The sequence below is a fragment of the Stegostoma tigrinum genome, chromosome 17, assembly GCF_030684315.1.
Source record: "Stegostoma tigrinum isolate sSteTig4 chromosome 17, sSteTig4.hap1, whole genome shotgun sequence".
Lineage (NCBI taxonomy): Eukaryota > Metazoa > Chordata > Chondrichthyes > Orectolobiformes > Stegostomatidae > Stegostoma > Stegostoma tigrinum.
In genome coordinates this window covers 16546876-16568081 of record NC_081370.1, presented here as the reverse complement: position 1 = coordinate 16568081, position 21206 = coordinate 16546876, and positions in this window count along the sequence as shown.

The window sequence follows — 21206 nt, the reverse complement described above, 5'->3', positions numbered from 1 at the left end:
GCCCTCTGATACCCATTGATTCCAGTTTTGCACGGGCTCCTTGATGCTCGGTTGAATGCAGCCTTAATGTCAAAGGCTTTCACTCTCACCTCACCTCTGGAATTCAGCTCTTTTGTCCATGTTTGAACCAAAGCTGTAATGAGTTCAGGAGCTGAGTGACCCTGGCGGAACCCAATCTGGGTGTCACTGAGCAGGTTATTGCTGAGCAGGTGCTGCTTGATAGCACTGTTGATGACACCTTCCATCACTTTGTTGATGATTGAGAGTAGTCTGATGGGGCAGTAATTGGCTGGATTGGATTTGTCCTGCTTTTTATGTACAAGACATACTTGGGCAAATTTCCACATTGCTGGGTAGATATCAGTGTTGTCACTGTACTCAAATAGCTTAACTAGGGGAGCAACAAGTTCTGGAGCACAAGTTTTCAGTATTATTGCCAGAATGTTGTCAGGGCCCGTAGACTTTGCAATATCCCATGCTCCAACCATTTCTTGATATCAAGTGGAGTGAATTGAATTGGCTGAAGACTGGTATCTGTAATGCTAGGGACTACTGGAGAAGATGGATCATCCACTCAACACTTCTGGCCGATGACTGCTGTGAATGCTCCAGCCTTATCTTTTGCACTGATGTGCTGGGCTCTTCCATCATTGAGGATGCAGATATTTGTGGAGCCTCCTCCTCCAGTGAGTTGTTTAATGGTCCACCACCATTCATGACTGGATGTGGCAGGAGTGCAAAGTTTAGATCTGATCCGTTGGTTGTGGAATCACTTAGCTCTGTCTATCACTTGCTGCTTTCACTGTTTGGCGTGCAAGTAGTCCTGTTTGGTGGCTTCAACAGGTTGATACCTCATCTTCAGATATGCCTGGTGCTGGTCCTGGCATGCCCTTCTGCACTCTCCATTGAACCAGGGTTGATCCCCTTGCTTGATGGTAATGGTAGAATGGGGGATATTCCAGGTCATGAGGTTACAGATTGTGCTGGAGTACAATTCTGCTGCTGTTCATGACCCACAGTGCCTCATGGATGCCCAATCTTGAGTTGCTTGGTCTGTGCAAAGTCTACCCTGTTTAGCACAGTGATAGTGCCACACAACACAATGGAGGTTATTTTCAATGTGAAGGTGGGGCTCATCTCCATATAGCCTGTGCGGGGGTCTCTCATACCCCCACCCAGAGTACATTTTGTGCCCTTGCCATCCTCAGTGCTTGCTCCAAGTGTTGTTCCTCATGGGGAAGTACTGATTCATCAGCTGAGGGAGGACGGTATGTGGTAATCAGCAGGAAGATTCCTTGCACAAGTTTAACCTGAAGCCATGAGACTTCATGGGTCTGAAGTCAATGTTGAGAACTCCCAGAGCAACTCCTTCCGACTGTATACTGCTGTGCCACCTGTTCTGTCCTGTCGGTGGGACAGGATATATCCAGAGATGGTATTGGTGGTGTCTGGGATGTTGTCATACTCACAGAATCATACCTTACAGGCTATGTCAGGTTGTTGCTTGACTCGTCTGTGAGACAGCTCTCCCAATTTTGGCACTTGACCCCACGTGTTAGTGAGGAGGACTTTGCAGGGTTGACAGGGCTGCTTCTGCCGTTGTCTTTTCTGGTTCTTATATCGATGCCAGACGATCCGTTTGGTTTCATTTCTTTGAGACTTTGCAGCAATTGGTACAATTGAATGGTGAGGCTGTTTCAGAGGGCAACTGAAAGTCAACCACATTGCTGTGGGTCTGGAGTCACAAGTCGGTCACGTGTCGGTGAAGGTTACAGATTTCCTGTCCTGAATGGGTTTTTCCGACAATCGGCAATGATTTCATGGTGACCATTAGATTCTTAATTCCAGAAGTTTTTTTAATTGAATTCAAATTCCACAATCTGTTGTGGTGGGTTTGAACCCAAGTCCCCAGAACATTAGCTGGGTTTCTGAATTAATAGTCTAGTGATAATACTAGGCCATCGCCTACCCATGATATCCTCAGTGATGCTGGAAGCCACAGGCTTTGTCAATTACACGCTCATGACACAGACAACCATATTCTTCATAGAGCACTGGCGATGTAATCAGCCTTGTCACTGACTAGCTCTGCTCTGTTCCCTTCTATTGTGTACCACTTACCTTTCAAATGAAATGGTGAAATATCAATGATTGTGTAATACTGTGTTTGAATGGTCTGCTTGCCGTAGGTGAGTAGCTGGAGATTCGTGAAGAACATGAAACTGACAACATTGGAAACTGTGGAAAATGAGATGGAATATTGGATGTTAGGTGGGAGTCCCAAAAGTCAGAAAGTATTGCTGAGTGAGTAACGGAGGTGTGGTGCACAGAGCCAAGTGGGGAGAATCGTGATGTGGTGGATATAAAACCTCATATAAAGATATATTCACTGATTTTGACCACTCCTATGAAATATGGCTGTTGGTTCTGTTGGCCCAGTCTCTCGGAATTGGCCATTTTGGTCAGCTTCTTCCAGTATCTTCTGAGGATGGTCTTCAAGGAGATCCATGAGGAAAGGTTAAATCTATTTTGGCAGGAGTGCAAAGTTTAGATCTGATCCGTTGGTTGTGGAATCACTTAGCTCTGTCTATCACTTGCTGCTTTCACTGTTTGGCGCGCAAGTAGTCCTGTTTGGTGGCTTCAACAGGTTGATACCTCATCTTCAGATATGCCTGGTGCTGCTCCTGGCATGCCCTTCTGCACTCTCCATTGAACCAGGGTTGATCCTCTTGCTTGATGGTAATGGTAGAATGGGGGATATTCCATCGAATAATCTCCGTAATGAGCCAACTCCATGAAAAGCTCATGGTGGTTTTGAAATATTGTAGTAAACATTTAAGTCAAATTGTCAATGATCCATTCTATCGAGTCAGAAATTCAATGTGTTCCCCAATAACTTCAGTGGATAATGTGCGGATGGTAGATTACTATCAATAAAGCAGGAGAGACAATAAAGTGATGATGTGTGTCAGATTACTATACTCTCACTGCTACAGTCAGTGTAAAAGAGGTGAGTGCATTTTAACCTTGATGTGTGTATTTAATGAATGTAGTTTAAATTAAATTGTCTAAGAGGCTAATTTCAATGAATTTAAAAATAAAAGCTTTATTTTTTCTCACACATTTACCCTGAATTAAACACATCTCAGACACTCTCTTAAACACAAAGACAAGGTAGTCAACTGTTACAAATTATGATTAATTCAGTCATTGTTTTTTCACCTCCACCTCCCATGCTGCAAGCCTAGTTTCTTGAATGAAGTTGATGCCAGCATCTTTTAAGAGAAGGGGTGAGGTTTCTTATAGTTGAATTTCTAGGAGGATTGGCTCTTAGGTGAATTTTAAAATCAAACATGTTGCAGGAGTTCTTTACCATAAAATCCCCACAGTGTGGAAGCAGGCCATTTGGCATCCCACCCAAACCTACCCCATCCCTATAACCCTGCCTTTCCCATGGCTAATCCACCAAGCCTGCACACCCCTGGACCTTACACATCCTTGTAACTGTGGGAGGAAACCCAAGCAGCCAGAGAAAACACATGCAGAGAGAATATGCAAATTCCACACAGTTGCCTGAGGCTAGGATCAAACCTGGGTCCCTAGCCCAGTGAGCCCCCTGTGCCACACCCTTTTCTTTGTTATGATTGCCTGTTTACAAGTTATTGCTGTTAATTACTTTAACTGCATGAATTAATAAAAGCCAGTTTTGGTGGCTTTTAGTGGAACTGTTTGCAAATAGCTTCTGGCTCATTTTAAGAGCAGACAATATCACGGCCCATGGACGAGTTCAGGTTGATTTCAACATCCTGGGAACGCCTGGGAACCCTGCAGCCATATGGTATCAATGTGGACTTCACCAGTTTCAAAATCTCCCCTTCCCCTACTGCATGCCTAAACCAGCCCAGTTCGTCCCCTCCCCCCACTGCACCACACAACCAGCCCAGCTCTTCCCCTCCACCCACTGCATCCCAAAACCAGTCTAACCTGTCTCTGCCTCCCTAACCGGTTCTTCCTCTCCCCCATCCCTTCCTCCCACCCCAAGCCGCACCCCCAGCTACCTACTAACCTCATCCCACCTCCTTGACCTGTCCGTCTTCCCTCGACTGACCTATCCCCTCCCTACCTTCCCACCTACACTCTCTCCACCTATCTTCTTTACTCTCCATCTTCGGTCCGCCTCCCCCTCTCTCCCTATTTATTCCAGACCCCTCTCCCCATCCCCCTCTCTGATGAAGGGTCTAGGCCCGAAACGTCAGCTTTTGTGCTCCTGAGATGCTGCTTGGCCTGCTGTGTTCATCCAGCCTCACATTTTGTTATCTTGGAATTCTCCAGCATCTGCAGTTCCCATTATCTCCAACATCCTGCGTTGTGGTCTAACATCTTTAAAATTTATTCAATCTAGTTGGATGAGAAAATCGTTGTTTTACCGTGCTAGGACTTATTCACCCCTCCCTTCTCTATTTCAAGCTCCCTTCCCCCTCCCCATTTCTGAAGAAGGGCCCCAACCCCTTCCTGATCCTCTGAAGCTGCCTGGCCTGCTGTGTTCCTCCAGGTCCACACTGTGTTATCTCTGACTTCAGCATCTGCAGTTCTTGCTGCCTCTATTCACTTACGTTGTTTGTATCCAAAATGAGAGACAGGCAAGATGGAAATTCTACAGTGCTTTTGTCTTGTTTCATCCTTTAACAATGAGATGTGTGAACTTCCTCAATGGCTGTGAATGTTCATATTTAAGTAGATGTTCATCTGAGACATAATGTGTGTAGCGCAAATGCCAAAGGCCACATGATCTTCAACAGCCATCTTAACAGCTAACAAACAGTCAGATTGTGCAATGTTTGAAAGCACATTCCAGTTATTGCCGCACTCCTGACATTGTGATGAGTGACTATGGTCTTCAATTCACAAATGAAGAGTACAAACTTCATGAATGATTGGGAAATTCAGCACCACATATCCCCACTATCACCAGCCAAATGGAAAGGCTGAGGTAGCAGTGAAAATTGCCAGAGGGATCGTTAAAAATATTGTCTAAATCCAGCATAAATCAGCACAAGTCAATCTTAAATTTGGTGGACTCCTGCCAAAGCATGGAAATTTGTCTAATCCAGCGATTAACATCTCATTGCACCACATTATTCTCCCAATAATTAGAAATCCATTGAAGCAAAAAATAGGAATAAGTGTAAATGACAAGGTTTAAGTGAAATCACAGAAGACTGAATTTTGTTTTGATAAAGCTGCCAAAATGTTGCCTGAACTGATAGTTGTAAGCTAGTTATAATACAAACATTTAACAATAGTAGGTCCACTTGATAACTTGCCATCTGTGAAGTTGTCACCATGATCTAACATAGTAAAAAGTGTTGACCAGATCTTCTGTCGCAACATATTTACACTCAACTGGAGAAGTTTCTCCTTCACAACACACAGGTAATAAGGCAGTTCAGATTTCACCAACTGAACAAGAAACTGAATAACTGTTCGTCTCAGAAGTCAACCATTGCTCTATAAATTCAACAGACAAGCAGTTAGCACAGAAGAAACACTCAAGGTAATAATTTTTTACAGCACCCCAGGAATCAGTACATGCCAGATGAAAAGTCAACACCCACTAATAATAAAAAGACCAGAATAATTTAAACAATATGTGTGCAGTGTACCTGTAAAAACAAACTAAATTGGAACACATTAAAAAGAACAAATAGTGCTTTGTTCATATACGATAATGTTCTTTATGGACTATATATAAGGAGTAACAGTGCATACATTTTTTATATGAAATGGGGATGTTGGAATAATATCATTGTACTTTGTGACTTACTATATTCTTGTGACATCTGTCATCACTGTATGTAACAAAACACTTAGGGCAGTAGCTATTTTACACACCACAAGAAATAATCCCTAATTTTTTTATTATTAATATAATAGCTGCACTATTGTATTGTAATCCTATATCATTATTAACGTAATCCCTAGCCTCACTACAGATCCTTTGGAGAGTCTTTACACACAGATTAAATCTGGCAAATGGCGCAATCAGCCTTGTAAGTAAATAAGGCAAGTCTAGGTTCTAAGTTCTTGAAAACAATTCTCTTCAATCATTTATAAATAACTAATGGTGTGAATAGGTGAAAACTGGCTTACCTCTATCCTAACTCTAAATGCACACTCCCTCTGTTACCAGTGCCAACTACCCTGATCCAATTAACCTGGCTACAGTTCTATCGTTTCTTCGGAGATGAAAGAAACACCATTAATCAAACTGTTCTGTGTTGAAGAGCGCCTGTGTATCAACTCAGGCTTGAAAGACTTCAGAGACACTGGTAACAAGCAAAGTGCTTTTGTTGTGTGCTGAATGAAAGTTAATTACAGCTGCATTGAGCCCAGGTGCTATCCCTCCTCTTGTGGGAGTTGCTCTGAAAGCTAAAAATCTAAACGCATTTTCAAAATAAAGTTGAAGGGTCATCGTGCAGGAAATGATCAAACAACAAAGTTTCAAACAGAAGATGAAGTAATATGCTTTGCAGTCCTTTGGGGAAGCTGGGATTTTAAAGGGTTTGGCAGAGCCAGATGTGGGCTTTTATGTCTAAGAATCCTGGAAAACAGGGAATGTGTGGGTTTAGCTATCTATTGTGGGTAACGTGCATTGTGCTTTAATTCCTGAGCTGGAATTTCAATGCCAGGACCATTTTCAGATCCAATCAGACTTGTCATCATTGCTGGATTTCCAGTGGTCAGCCATGACATGGCTGCAGTGCACAGACCACATCAACAAACCTCTGAAATAAAAGGAGGGGTTGAGCTTCCAGTCTGTGAGGAACCAGGACACTTTCGAACAAGTCAGGCAGGGTCTAGGGATAGAAACAGAGTTAACGTTTCAGATCAATGATCTTACGTTAAGTTCTCAGAAACTATTTCAATTTCTGAACATTTTCATCCTATCTTAATTCTATATTTTCCTCCACCTTGTTCAGTCTCTTCCCACATGCATTCATAATTCTTTTGACACTGATCTTAATCATGGATGTGTAATCCCTGTACATATCCATTCCCCATCAGATTGGCCTGAAGACTCTGTGCTTCTTGAAGAAGAGGACTGAACATTCCTTATCTGCCATCACCCTCCTTTGCTTGGCTAAGCTTGTTCTCACTTGGAGCAATTTGTCCTTTTTACTTGTCCAACTTTCTCCAACTCAAAGATGTGACTCCATGGGTTACTACATGGGTCCCAGTTATGCCTGACTTTTTGTGGGGAATGTGGAACATTCCTCAATCCAGTCCTATTTGTCCTCCCCCCAACCTTCACCCCTTTCTCCAGTACATCAATTATGTCATAGGTGCTGCCTCATGTTCTCATCCAGAACTGGAAAAATTTGTCAGCTTTGCTTGCAATTTCTGTCTTACCTTCACCTCTCACATTCTCTCCCGGCACCCTGGTCCACTACTCTGTCACTCCTGACACTTCCATAGCCCCTCCCCGCTGGCCCAGGCTGGGCCTTGTTTGTGTCGTGTTGACTTTGCTCCAAGCAGAGTGGACCCGGTTTCTTCTTTATCTAACACCTTCACTTACACCCAAATGAAACCTTTATTTTTCCTTTACCACCATTGGCACTGCCTTCACGTTTTGCTCTGGGTAGCTTTACCATTTATTTCACTTGCTCCTTTTCATCCCCTCTGTCTACAGCATAAAAACGTGTCAATATTCCAGCCTCATTCAGTTCTGAAGAAGAGCCAAATCAGACTTGAAATGTTTCTTTTTCACAAAGAGCTGTAAACCCTGGAGATCTGAGCTCAGTTCTGACAAAGAGTCACTGGTCCCAAGCCATTAACTTTGCTTTCTTCCCACAGATGCTGCCAGACCTGCTGAGCTTCTCTAGCAATTTCAATTTTTGTTTCTTTCTCTAAAGATGCTGCCAGCAACATTCGGTCTAAGCTGTGCAACCTCTCTGAGGGTTTGTTTATGCGCACATTGCTTTCATCATCAACTTCTGGCTTCAGAACTTGCTGCCATGCAAAGACCTCAGAGGTTGTACAGTAGGAAAAAAGAATAAGAGGAACCATAGTATGCTAAAATGACTGAGTTTCTGTAGAATTTTCTGTTTTTATTTTGGAGAACTTTGACCTGTCAAGTAGTTCCAGCATTATTTGATTTAATTTCAGATTTCTAACATCTGCAGCATTTTGCTTTTGCTCCCCTCGAGCAGAGCAGCCTGATTCTTGACAGCAATGAGGATATCCCTTCCTGTGCACTCCTGAGCCATGTAGTAATACCCCATCTCTGGAACTTGAGGAGATGGTGACTCTGGAGCTAGGTACCTCACACGTGAATGAGATGCTGTATGTGGTTATAAAAAGCACCACAGTCTCAAAGTCTCACACCCACTTTGCAAGAAAGGAGAACAAAAAAATGCGCGAATGGCATATCATTCTGCAGTGACAGTCGTGCAGGAGATACTTCTTTAAATTGCTAGGTTGGCCACTTGGCAGGACAGCAGCAAGAGTGAGATGGATAGGGACTGGGATGGAACCATTTCCATGCGACAGGGATGGAGCTTGAACGTTGTTTGTTTGCTCCAAGTGAAACTTACACAGTGATGGGTTACTGTAGCTCTGAGGAAGCAACAACTGATAATGGAGATCTTTCTGAACTGATGCTTAATGTCTCCCATGAACATCTCTGCTTTCAGCAGAAACTTCAAAGGATGAAAGTGCATCCGAGATAGCACAGTCTCAGCATTAAATACAATCCATTAACGCAGATACACTCACCTTAGTGGGGCATTATGTGAGTTTCATGGTCAGCACATCAGTAACGTGCGGAAGGTGACAGTGGCAGAGTTAGATGTGGTTGATCCTCTCAGAGGATAGACACAACTGCCGTCAGCTGGGCAGAGATGGAGAGCCTTGATGGGTTGCATACATGCCAGGTCTTTCTTGAACCACAATAGTACAGTGTGCCCAAATGTGAGAGTTCCCTGGTTCAGTTCAGAGCTTTGGACAGAGAATGAAGGAGTCAATTCATGAGATGTGCTCTGACAGATTATGGGTGATTCCAGTCCTCCCCTGAAGGAGCTGCCAACCTCATAGAGACTTGTACAGGCCATCACACTGTGTGGATGCAGGGACACCATGCTGATCCACACAGAATTCATACCACATTCTGTAGCATTGACCTGTGGATGTACAGATGGTGTGAAGGTGCATGGGCAGCCAGATATAACCTAGTATTGGTTCCCTCAGAAATGCTTGTGCACCATGAATTGGCAGAGGTAGTCAAGAATGTGGCGACTTGTAAACTTTTCACTGTATTCAGGTGAGTACATGTGATAATAAGGATAATTCCATTCAATGATGTCAAGAGTACCAGCCCTCATTGAATTGAATTATCAACCATCCCTTATCCCCTCTGATTAAGACACTGTCTATACAAGAAGCCCTGTAACTGAGGAGGTCTGTCCATCCCTGGAGGTATGATAGCTTTTTGGTGGCATTTGCACTGACACTGAGACATTGACGAGATAAAGCTGTATGTATAGAAAACCATGTACACACCTCCTTTTCTTATCCTCAAGCAGAGGAATGAGTGCCCTGGTGAAACAGCGACATGAGGAATGTGATGTTTCAATAATGTGAATTTGGGCCTCACTTTGGAATGAGATTTGTAATAGCTCTGTTCCCTGAGTAACCCTTGATGTACCTAATTGGTTCATCATAGCACCATGAATTGTGAGATTCCCCTTTTGGAGAGCATCAGAGAGCCAGCATCTTGAAGCTAATGTGCAACCACAAGGTGAGGTTGGAAGACATCAGGGATACTGGTAATCCAGGCATTATGGGGATAGTGAAGATGGCTGTACACAGCAGGTACTTTGTTTGTGGCTGTTCATTGTAGGAGCTGTGTGTTACTGAGCTGAATAACAGCCAGGCAGAGCCCCATTCATGTGAATCTGGAATGGGGTGGTCTGGGCACCCCTGCCATCCTGGTCAATGTTTTGACAGATCATGTGCGTATTCAGAAGGCCACGTAGAACAAGACTACAACATTCCATCGCATCTGATTGGGCACTCCTCCACATCTTCGTTCACAAAGTCAACAAATTTCTATGTTGTTGGACTTAGAAAATCAGTGTGCGAAATCCTTGAGAGATTGGACTGGTGAGCTCATCCTCACCTGTAAAGGCACTGAGTGCACATCTTCAGGAACCCCAAGACCTGCTCTTCAACAGTTCATGTGCTAAGATGGCAGCAATTATGGCAACTTTGGGTATGAGGTTTGGTTGGGGCAGCGATTGGGATTGGGGGAATGGGGTGGGAGTGGTGGGGGATGGTCTGGTGGAGGTTGTGAAAAGAAAGATTTGAGTGGTGATGGGGCCATTTTGAAGTTAGGATATCTGCAAGTATAGTTTCTGCAGGATGTCTTTGTAGGTTCCTCAAATGCAGCAAACTCCAACTGATAAGATATCTCCCTATCAGATGAGAAAGCATGCATCACAATGCCCCAGCAAAACTGTTTCGGAAGTGGGCAAGTCTAATTGTCTAGGGGATACGGGGATTATGGTCAGGGAGATTATTAAGGAAGAGAGGTAGAGGTTGTGGTTGTAGTGAGTAGGGCACTGGAGGGGTGATGATTATTGGGGAATTTAATCGGGGGCTGGAGGCCACAATGCTGGTTAGAGGGCTAATTGTTTGGGGGCCTTGTGTATGATTGTATTTGATGGTTACTTTCAGATTGTGTGGAGAAGTTTACTGGATAGTTTTGTTAGGTCTGGCAGAAACAACCTTGTTCCTCCTGGTCCACAAGCAGTGTTACAAAGAACTTATGAATTCAGTAGCAGTATAATTCATGCCCTTGTGACTGAAGTCTCTATCAACCAATTGGCCAAAAGGCAAGTTAAAAAAACTTCAATAGTATATTATTTTCTGCTCACTCGAAGGAATTTGAAAATATAACTAAAAGTAGTTAATTCTGAAATTACAAGTAAAGAATGTGATTCAATAACATTGAACAACTATTGCTTCATCTTTTGTTCAAAAACAATGCAGTAGTCCTTTTCATTGGAGATAATTAAAATGCTTTTGTTTCTCTCAATGTAGTTTTTCTCAAGCTGACAGGCACAAAGATGATATGATCTTTAAAAACAAGCCTCTGTCCAAAATTGAATTCACTGACTCCACTCCCCCAACCCCAAATCCAGATCTCAACTGTCATAGTCCAGAGTAAGAAAGGTGAAAAGCAGCTAGGGTTATATAGAACATAGAACATCGAACATTACAGCACAGTACAGGCCCTTCGGCCCTCGATGTTGTACCGACCTGTCATACCGATCTCAAGCCCACTTAACCTACACTATTCCATGTACGTCCATATGCTTATCCAATGACGACTTAAATATACCTAAAGTTGGCGAATCTACTACCGTTGCAGGCAAAGCGTTCCATTCCCTTACTACTCTCTGAGTAAAGAAACTACCTTTGACATCTGTCCTCTATCTTTCACCCCTCAATTTAAAGCTATGCCCCCTCGTGCTCGCCGTCACCATCCTAGGAAAACGGCTCTCCCTATCCACCCTATCTAACCCTCTGATTATTTTATATGTTTCAATTAAGTCACCTCTCAACCTTCTTCTCTCTAACGAAAACAGCCTCAAGTCCCTCAGCCTTTCCTCGTAAGACCTTCCCTCCATACCAGGCAACATCCCAGTAAATCTCCTCTGCACCCTTTCCAAAGCTTCCACATCCTTCTCATAATGCGGTGACTAGAACTGTACACAATACCCCAAGTGTGGCCGCGCCAGAGTTTTGTACAGCTTCACCATAACCTCTTGGTTCCGGAACTCGATCCCTCTATTAATTTCATGATTCCCCCTGCCTTTATGTGTAATGACTGAATGTATTTGAGGAGATTTTCGCTGTCTAGAATTTCACATAGCATTGTGGATTCAGCCTTATGAATTTACTTATGACACCAAACAATAGTTTGTAATGAGACAACTGATCAATATCCTGAACATTGTCTTTCGCATAATTATTTATCAGTCTACTCTGAATTTTCTTTTTGTGATGAATTGGCTGCCCATTCTTGTACTTGTCCTGTGACTTCACATATTCTTTAATCAGTGATGAATCAACGGAACTTATTTTTATTGTAGGCCTTTTTAAAATATATATGAGACATATTACTTCTGCTATATCATCCTTATCTATCCTTGTCCTACTTGCTAATGGCAGGAAAGTTTTCTATACTGACATCTAATGTAACATCTTCATGACGGTAAACTTGCTGAGTCTGCTTCCTCGAGGCTTACGTATGAAAAATGGTTGGATGGAACAAAGTATCTTGGTCATTAGATCTGAAGTCATAAATGATTCCATGGAATGAATCTGTGATAGCTTCCAGCCGGAGACTTTGGGAAAGGAGGAGGAAATATTGAAGATGGAGAACATTAATTAAAAATTACCAAGAGTAAGATGCTATAAGGTAAACAAGTGTGATTCCAGGAAAGCTTCCCAATCTTTAACTAGATCTTTATTCAGCCTCTGTTCACAGCAACTTTCCATGTAATTAAGTTTTCTAAATGTGTGGTTCATATTCCGCTTGTTCCTATTCAGAATTTCTTATCATTGTTAATTTCTAGTGGTGTGTCAGAACAAAGATTTTGTTGAGATAACTGTAGAGTGTATTCTTGTAGGGTAACTGTTTTGTAACTTTCAGAGAAAGGCAAAGGTATTTTTATTTAGAAAGTAGGTGGATGTAGAAGCAGCCTATCACGACAATTGTGGGCATGACACTGTAGTGCCTTAATATCAAAGAGATGGGTCCTGAATTGGTGTGTGAGGAGAAAATAGAGCCTTGTTTAGCTGGAATCATTTGAAGTGCTTTCAGCTGCACTCTGGAGAGGGTCGGGCTACGGATGACTCAGCGAAAGCTGTACTTACACATCTTATTAAAAGCACAAAGCCTGCATGGTTGTTCATTTGCACACTTTTCTGATGCAAAGTGCTGTTCAGCTTGCCTGCTGCTTTACTGATCAATATGACAAAGCCATTAGCAGGCATTTCTGTATTTATGCATGTTATTATCCACTGGAGATGAAGGAGCCAGTTTTTTTGTGTTTTACATTTATTTTCTGGGTCTAAGTCAAAGGAAAGCATCAGTCCCCACACCCTGGTGCTTTGAATTTACTTGGCAGTGGAGAAGGATATTTGGTATTCATCTATAACAGGCTGAAATATGCAAAGAGTATAGAAATTGGGCATGAGTTACACATCACATACCACTGTTTAGCATCTCCAACCATTGGAGGGTCAAATAAACTGCTTTAGGGTTCATGCCAATCTTCCTTGGAAAGGATGTGAGTGGGAGCCAGCTAAAGTTTTAGAGACAGCACAAAGCTTTATCCCACATACAGCCAGTATGATGAATATAAGAGCTAAAAGCCTTTTGGCTAGTATTTTTGTACGGCAAAAAGAGGGTGAAGTTGGAGGTCAGTAGTGCTTTTCCAAGGACACTGGTCTTTTGTAAGTTAAGACACTTAAGTTTTGACACAATATCTAAGTTTGATAAGTATCGCACATTATTATTCTAGTATTGTCACCATTGCAGGTACAAACACTGGTTCTGCAGGCACCTCAGTTCTGCAGGACTAAGTTTGATATTAGGTGTGGAGTGAATGCCATCTCAGCTCAGGATTGGGTCAGCATTTCTCACGTGATTACCTGGTTCTCAACTCATTACATATCATTTCACGAACAGCTTGGCAAATTTTATGACAAAATCAGATAGGGGATACTGGCACCCATCATCACCTTTTAGGATCAAAGATCTTGGCAGCACTTGTAAAGGGCACCCAGAGAACCATTCACTGACTGTAAGCCAGGAGAATTAGTTCAGTCTGTGATGCCGACCCTCCCCAACTCGGATGATGGCAGACTGGACAGAAAGTGACCTTGTAGTTCAATGTGCCCAGCTGCACCAAGGCCAGTGCAAGTACAATGTTAATTGATTCCAGTCTCATATATGCCTGATGGAGTGGCATGGTGGCTCAATGGTTAGCACTAGTGCCTCACTGCACCAGGGACCTGGGTTTGATTCTAAGTTAAATGAATAGCCATATTAAATTACCCATAGTGTTCAGGGATTTGTGGGCTAAGTATCTTAGCCATGGGAAATGCAGGGCCACAGGGATAGGGTAGAGTGTTGGGGATGGTTTTGGGCAGGCTGCGCTTCAGAGGGTCAGTGTGAACCTGTTGGGCCGAATGGCCTGTTTCCACACTGTAGGGATTCTATAGTTGATGAAAATAAATGGCAAGTATTAATTTTTTCAGCATTTTCTATGCAGTTTTCCCTCCGCCCCTGACTTGGGCAATATTAGATTTCCTTTCTCTCAGACTTAAATGTAGTTCCCAATATTTCTGGGATCTCGATGTCATGAAGCCCTTGAATTATGGAATGGACAAATTGCCATACAGACTCCAGGGACAGAAGAACAGAACACACCTGAGGACCATTCTCATGCAGTTGATTCATTATTACCTGGTTTGTTTTTAGTCAGCTCATGGAGCACAACAGAAACTCCATTTCATCTTCAATGACTATCCTCCTAACTCAACTGTCCACTGTTACTGAAGAACTACTTGTGGAGCTAAAGGAAGTAAAATAGTGTACATTAGAAGACATTCCATTGAGGTGACGCTTCACAGGCTTCCCACCCCGGTCAGTCTCGTTGCTTCATGCCCATTACACTCCAAGAGCTTTACCTTGGTCATTCTGGTGCCCTGTGCACCTTAGACCACTTCCACATGATCTCAAGCATTGAATAAGTGTGGACAAACCCTCCCCAAAGAGGACAAATCAGCAGCTACGCATTCCAAAGTCATGGAAGGGGCCCCTGCCGCATATCTCTGTTATGCAGTTGTGAATCAGAAGGCATGCATTTCTCATGTGCGCAGAACTTAAATGGGAAAGCAAATTTAGCTTGGTGAGTTGGCGTCTCATTGAGCCTGCATGAGATGCAGAAGCATGCAGTAGAGGTTCCTGACATTTATTGTCAAGAAGCTCAAATCACCTTTAAAGTTCTGAGAACTTAATTGCAAGGGATTCCGAATTTTGGCCTCTTGTGTGTTTACATTGCCCTGCCTTCTTTGCTTTCAGTCTTCATAGCAGTGCAAGATTCAACTACTTTCCCCCTATCAACATACCCCCACCATCACCAACAATAACTCTCAATAGACACACACAAACATGATTGGGATTAGAAATAAGAAGTAGGCTGTTGTGTGTACACATAGCATTGTGCTCAATAGGAAGACCTTTTGAAATGAAGCATAAAATGTCTGCCTACAATGTCCAAGCCTCTTGTTAGAGGTAAAAAACTATGGCGGACATGACAGACAGTTATACCATAAGACCTGAAGTATGCTTTTAGGCATTTGACAAGCCTCGTGGTAATCATTGAAGTCAACTGATCCCAGTTGTCAGAATAGCACTCTACTGTGACAAAATTATCAGCTTCTGCGAGTATGTTGAGATCTTCATCCATCATTTGTCTGGAATATAATGTGTCAGTAGTAGCTCTCTAGCTAGCTCAGACTGATACTTGTTACAAGTATTGCATTGCTGATGTGGTCAAAGATTTTATTGCTCCCATTTGGTCAAAAGAGCACATCTCTTGTCTTCCTCAGATTTGATTCAATTCCTTGGTAGCTTGTATGCATTGATTTTAATACCTCTTCTTTTAACTCCTTCAGTTGATTATTCATTTTCCTTAATACAAAATGCTATTTGGGCTGTCAATTCTTCTTTATATGCCCAATATGCTTTATAACAGCAAGCAATGTGATGCTCTCTGTCCACCTTCTTGCTAAAATTGAAGATTTGAATCATGTTGAATAGCTTGCTTGACTTGAGCAAGGTTCTTATCTGTTATATTCATTGTCTCTACTGGGTTGGTAGCTTCTAGAATATAACAAGCCACTGCTTCACAATGATTCTGGAAGATATCATACTCTGTGTAGCATCCTCCACTTTCTTCATTGAGCGTGCTTCTCACTATTGCATCCCTTTCTTATATGTCACATTGAGATGATATTATGAACTATGACATTATTGCAATTACAGAGGCTTGTCTAAAAGAGGGACAGAACTGGCAGCTGAATGTCCCAAGTTTTAGATACTTCAGGTGTGTAGAAAGGAAGGTAAAAGGGCTGGGGGAGTTACATTACTGGTAAAGGAGTATCTCGCAGCTCTACTGAGGGAGGAGACATCAGAGGCAATATGAGTAGAACTCAGGAATAGGAACATTGAAATCACATTACTGGGGGTATACTATAGGCCTTCCAACAGCCAGGGGGAGATTGGGGAGAGAATATGTGAACAGGTTTTGCAAAGATATAAAAGCAGCACGGTTGTTGTGATGAGTGATTTTAACTTCCCCTGTACTGACTGCGACTCACTACATGCCAAGGGCTTGGCTGGAGCCGAATTTGTAATTCAAGAGGGATTCTTGACTCAATATGTAAACAGTCCAACCAGGGAAGGGGTTATACTGGACCTGGGTTTGGAAAATGAGCCCAGCCAAGTGAGTGAAGTTTCAGTGGGGGTAGTGATCATAATATTATGAGTTTTAAGATGCTCCTTGGGTGGAGGTATTAAATTGGGGAAGGCAAACTACAGCACTGTTAGGCAGGAACTGGATACTGTTTATTGGGGGCAGCTGTTTGAAGGTAAATCCACATCAGACATGTGGGAGTATTTCAAACAGCAGTTGATAAGAGTTTTGGAGAGACACATTCCTGTGAGAATGAAGGATAGGTATGGCAAGTTATGTGAACCTTGGATGACCAGGGATGTTATGACCTTGGTCAAAAAGAAGAAGGAAGCACACGTAAGTTTTAGAACGAAGGGAACTGATGAAGCCCTTGAAGTATAGTAGGTAAGAGCTTAAACAAGGAATCAGGAGGGCTAAAAGGGGTCATGAAAAGTTGTCAGGAAACAGGATTAAGGAGAATCCCAAGGCTTTTTATACGTAAAAGCAAGATGGTAGCCAGGGAAAGGGTTGACCCATTCAGTGACAAAAGCGGGAATCTATATGTGGAGCCAGGAGCGGTAGGTGAGGTCCTAAACAAATACTTTGTGTCATGATTCACAAAAGGGAAGGAATTGTTGGAGGATAACCTCGGCAAAGGGAGCATCGTGTTTAAAGAAGAAGTTGCTAATAAAAAGGAAGAGGTGTTGTGCATCTTAAAAAGTATAAAGGTAGGCAAGTCGCCAGGATCCAGAACATTGAGGGAGGCAAGAAAACAAATTGCTGAAGCATTGACAAACATCTTTGTTGGCGAGTTTTGAGAAGATTTGTAGCTCAGGTTGAGGTTCTGGATGTGAGTTTGCTCGCTGAACTGGAAGGTTAGTTGTCAGACGTTTCGTCACCATTCTAGGTAACATCATCAGTGAGCCTCAGACGAAGCGCTGGTGTTATGTCCTGCTTTCTATTTATCTGTTTAGGCTACCTTGGGTTGGTGATGTCACTTCCTGCATTGGTGATGTCATTTCCTGTTCTTTTTCTCAGAGGATGGTAGATGGGCTCCAAATCAATGTGTTTGTTGATGGAGTTCCGGTTGGAATGCCATGCTTCTAGGAATTCTCGTGCGTGTCTCTGTTTGGCTTATCCTAGAATGGATGTGTTGTCCCAATCAGAGTGGTGTCCTTCCTCGCCTGTATGTAAGGATACTAGTGATAGTGGGTGATGATGTTTGTTTTATTTGTTGTCTGTATAGGGTCTTTTAAGTTCATTAGCTGCTGTTTTAGTGTGTTGGTGGGTTTGTGGGCTACCCTGATGCCAAGAGGTCCGAGTAGTCTGGCAGTCATTTCGGAAATGTCTTTGATGTAGGGGAGAGTGGTTATGGTTTCTGGGCCCGTTTTGGGTCCACCGATTTCTCAGCAACAAACCCAAACAAACAGACAAAACGGGCCCAGAAACCATAACCACTCTCCCCTACATCAAAGACATTTCCGAAATGACTGCCAGACTACTCGGACCTCTTGGCATCAGGGTAGCCCACAAACCCACCAACACACTAAAACAGCAGCTAATGAACTTAAAAGACCCTATACAGACAACAAGCAAAATGAACGCCATCTACAAAATACCTTGCAAGAACTGTGACAAATACTACATCGGACAAACAGGCAGAAAGCTAGCCACCAGGATACATGAACATCAACTAGCCACAAAACGACATGACCCACTATCACTAGTATCCTTACATACAGGCGAGGAAGGACACCACTCTGATTGGGACAACACATCCATTCTAGGATAAGCCAAACAGAGACACGCACGAGAATTCCTAGAAGCATGGCATTCCAACCGGAACTCCATCAACAAACACATTGATTTGGAGCCCATCTACCATCCTCTGAGAAAAAGAACAGGAAATGACATCACCAATGCAGGAAGTGACATCACCAACCCAAGGAAACCTAAACAGATAAATAGAAAGCGGGACATAACACCAGCGCTTTGTCGGAGGCTCACTGATGATGTTACCTAGAATGGTGACGAAACGTCTGAAAACTAACCTTCCAGCTCAGCGAGCAAACTCACATCCAAAACATCTTTGTATTCTCTTTGGCCACTGGTGAGGTCCCAGAGGACTGGAGAATAGCCAAAGTTGTCCCATTGTTTGAGAAGGGTTGCAGGGATAATCCTGGAAATTGCAGGCCTGTAAGCCTCCTTCTCTTAGGGAAATCATTGGAAAAGATTCTCAGGGACAAGATCTATACGCATTTAGAAGCAAATAGCCTTATTAGTGATAGGCAACATGGTTTTATGCAGGGCAGGTTATGCCTCACTAATTTGATCAAGTTTTTTTCAGGAAGCGATGAAGATGATTGATGAGGGAAAAGCAGATGATATTATCTACATGGATTGCAGTAAAGCCTTTGACAAGTTCTCTCATGGAAGATTGGTACAAAAGGTAGTCACAAGGTATCAGGGGTGAGCTGACAAGATGGATACAGAACTGACTTAGTCATAGGAGACAGAGGGTAGTTGGGAGAAGGATTCTTTTTAGAATGGAAGGCTGTGATGAGTGGTGTTCCACAGGAAGCAGGACTGGGACCTCTGCTGTTTGTGACTGACATAAATGATTTGGAGGAAAACGTAACTGGTCTAATTAGTAAGTTTGTAGTTGATACAAAGATTGGTAGAGTTGTGGATAGTGAAGACGATTGGCAGGGGATACAGCAGGATACAGATCAGTTGGAGGCATGGGCAGAAAAATGGTGGAGTTTAATCCGGACACAAGTACAGTGATGTATTTTAGAAGGTAAAGTACAGGTGAAAATTATACGGTGAATGGTGAACCCTTAGGACTATTGATATGCAGAGGGATCTGGGTATACAGGTTGACAGATCACTAAAGGCTGCAGCGCAGATAGATAAGGTGGGAGGGGATGTTGAAGTGGTTTGCGATTGGGAGGTGTTGTCGTTTGTCACGGACTGAGTATAGGTGTTCCACAAAGCAGTCTCCAAGCCTCCGCTTGGTTTCCCCAATGTAGAGGAGGGCACATCGGGAACAGTAGATACAATATGCCACATTAGTGGATGTGCAGGTGAACATCTATTTAATGTGGAAGGTTTTCTTGGGGCCTGGAATGGAGGTGCGGGGAAGGTGTTGAGGCAAGTGAAGCTTTTCCTCTGTTTGCAGGAAAAGGTGCTGGGAGTGGTGGGGCTAGTGGGGACAGTGGAGTGGATAAGGGAGTTGCAGAGAGAGCGGTCCCTCCGGAAGGCAGATAAGGGTGGGGAGGGAAATATGTACTTGGTATTGGGGTCAAATTGCAGGTGGCAGAAGTGGCGGAGAATGGTGGGTTGAGTCCGGAAGTCAGTGGGGTAAAGGGGAATTCTGTCTTTGTTTTTATTGCGGGGAGGGGGTGTGAGGGCTGATGTGTGGGAAATGCAAGAGATGCGGTCAAGAGCATTACACTGTTGGGGGGAAAATGCAGTCCTTGAAAAACAAGGGCATCTGGGATGTCTGGGAGTGGAACGCCTCATTTTGAGAGCAAATGTGGCGGAAGCGGAGGAATTGGGAATAGGGATGGCATTCTTGCAGGAGGGTGGGTGAGAGTAGGTGTAGTCTAAGTAGCTGTGGGAGTTGGTGGACTTGAAATAGATATCAGTTTCCGGTGGCGAGCAGAGATGGAGACAGAGGGGTCCAGGAAGGAGAGAGAGGTATCAGAGGCGGTCCAGGTGAAGGCTGGGTGGAAGCTGTTAATAAGGTGGATGAACTCTTTGAACTCCTCGTGGGAACACGAGGTGGTGCCGATACAGTCATCGATGTAATGGGGGAAGAGGTGGGTTTATGGCCAGTGCAGCTGCAGAACAGGGACTGTTCCACGTAGCCTACAAAGAGGCAGGCATAGATTGGGCCCATGCGGCCCCTTTGGGTTGTAGGAAGTGAGAGGAATTGAAGAAGTTGCTAAGGGTAAGGACAAATTTGGTTAGATGGATACGGGTGTCGCTGGAGGGGGTTTGGTTGGGCCTGCGGGAAAGGAAGAAGTGGAAGGCTTTTAGGCCATCTGCATGGGGAATGCAAGTGTACAGGGACTGGACGTCCTTTGTGGATAGTTTGGAGAAGATAGTAGCAGCTTGAAGAAAATGCTTTGAAGTGGCTTGAGGTCAGATACAACAGTCATTTGTTTCTATCAAGTGAGTATGATGAAATGCTTCACTATCACATCCATCATAATAGTTTATAATATTTTCCCAATGACACTTATTAAGCTGACTGGTTTATAGTTATTAGATAATAAAATGTGAGGCTGGATGAACACAGCAGGCCAAGCAGCATCTCAGGAGCACAAAAGCTGACGTTTCGGGCCTAGACCCTTCATCAGAGAGGGGGATGGGGAGAGGGAACTGGAATAAATAGGGAGAGAGGGGGAGGCGGACCAAAGATGGAGAGTAAAGAAGATAGGTGGAGAGAGTATAGGTGGGGAGGTAGGGAGGGGATAGGTCAGTCCAGGGAAGACGGACAGGTCAAGGAGGTGGGATGAGGTTAGTAGGTAGATGGGGGTGCGGCTTGGGGTGGGAGGAAGGGATGGGTGAGAGGAAGAACAGGTTAGGGAGGCAGAGACAGGTTGGACTGGTTTTGGGATGCAGTGGGTGGGGGGGAAGAGCTGGGCTGGTTGTGTGGTGCAGTGG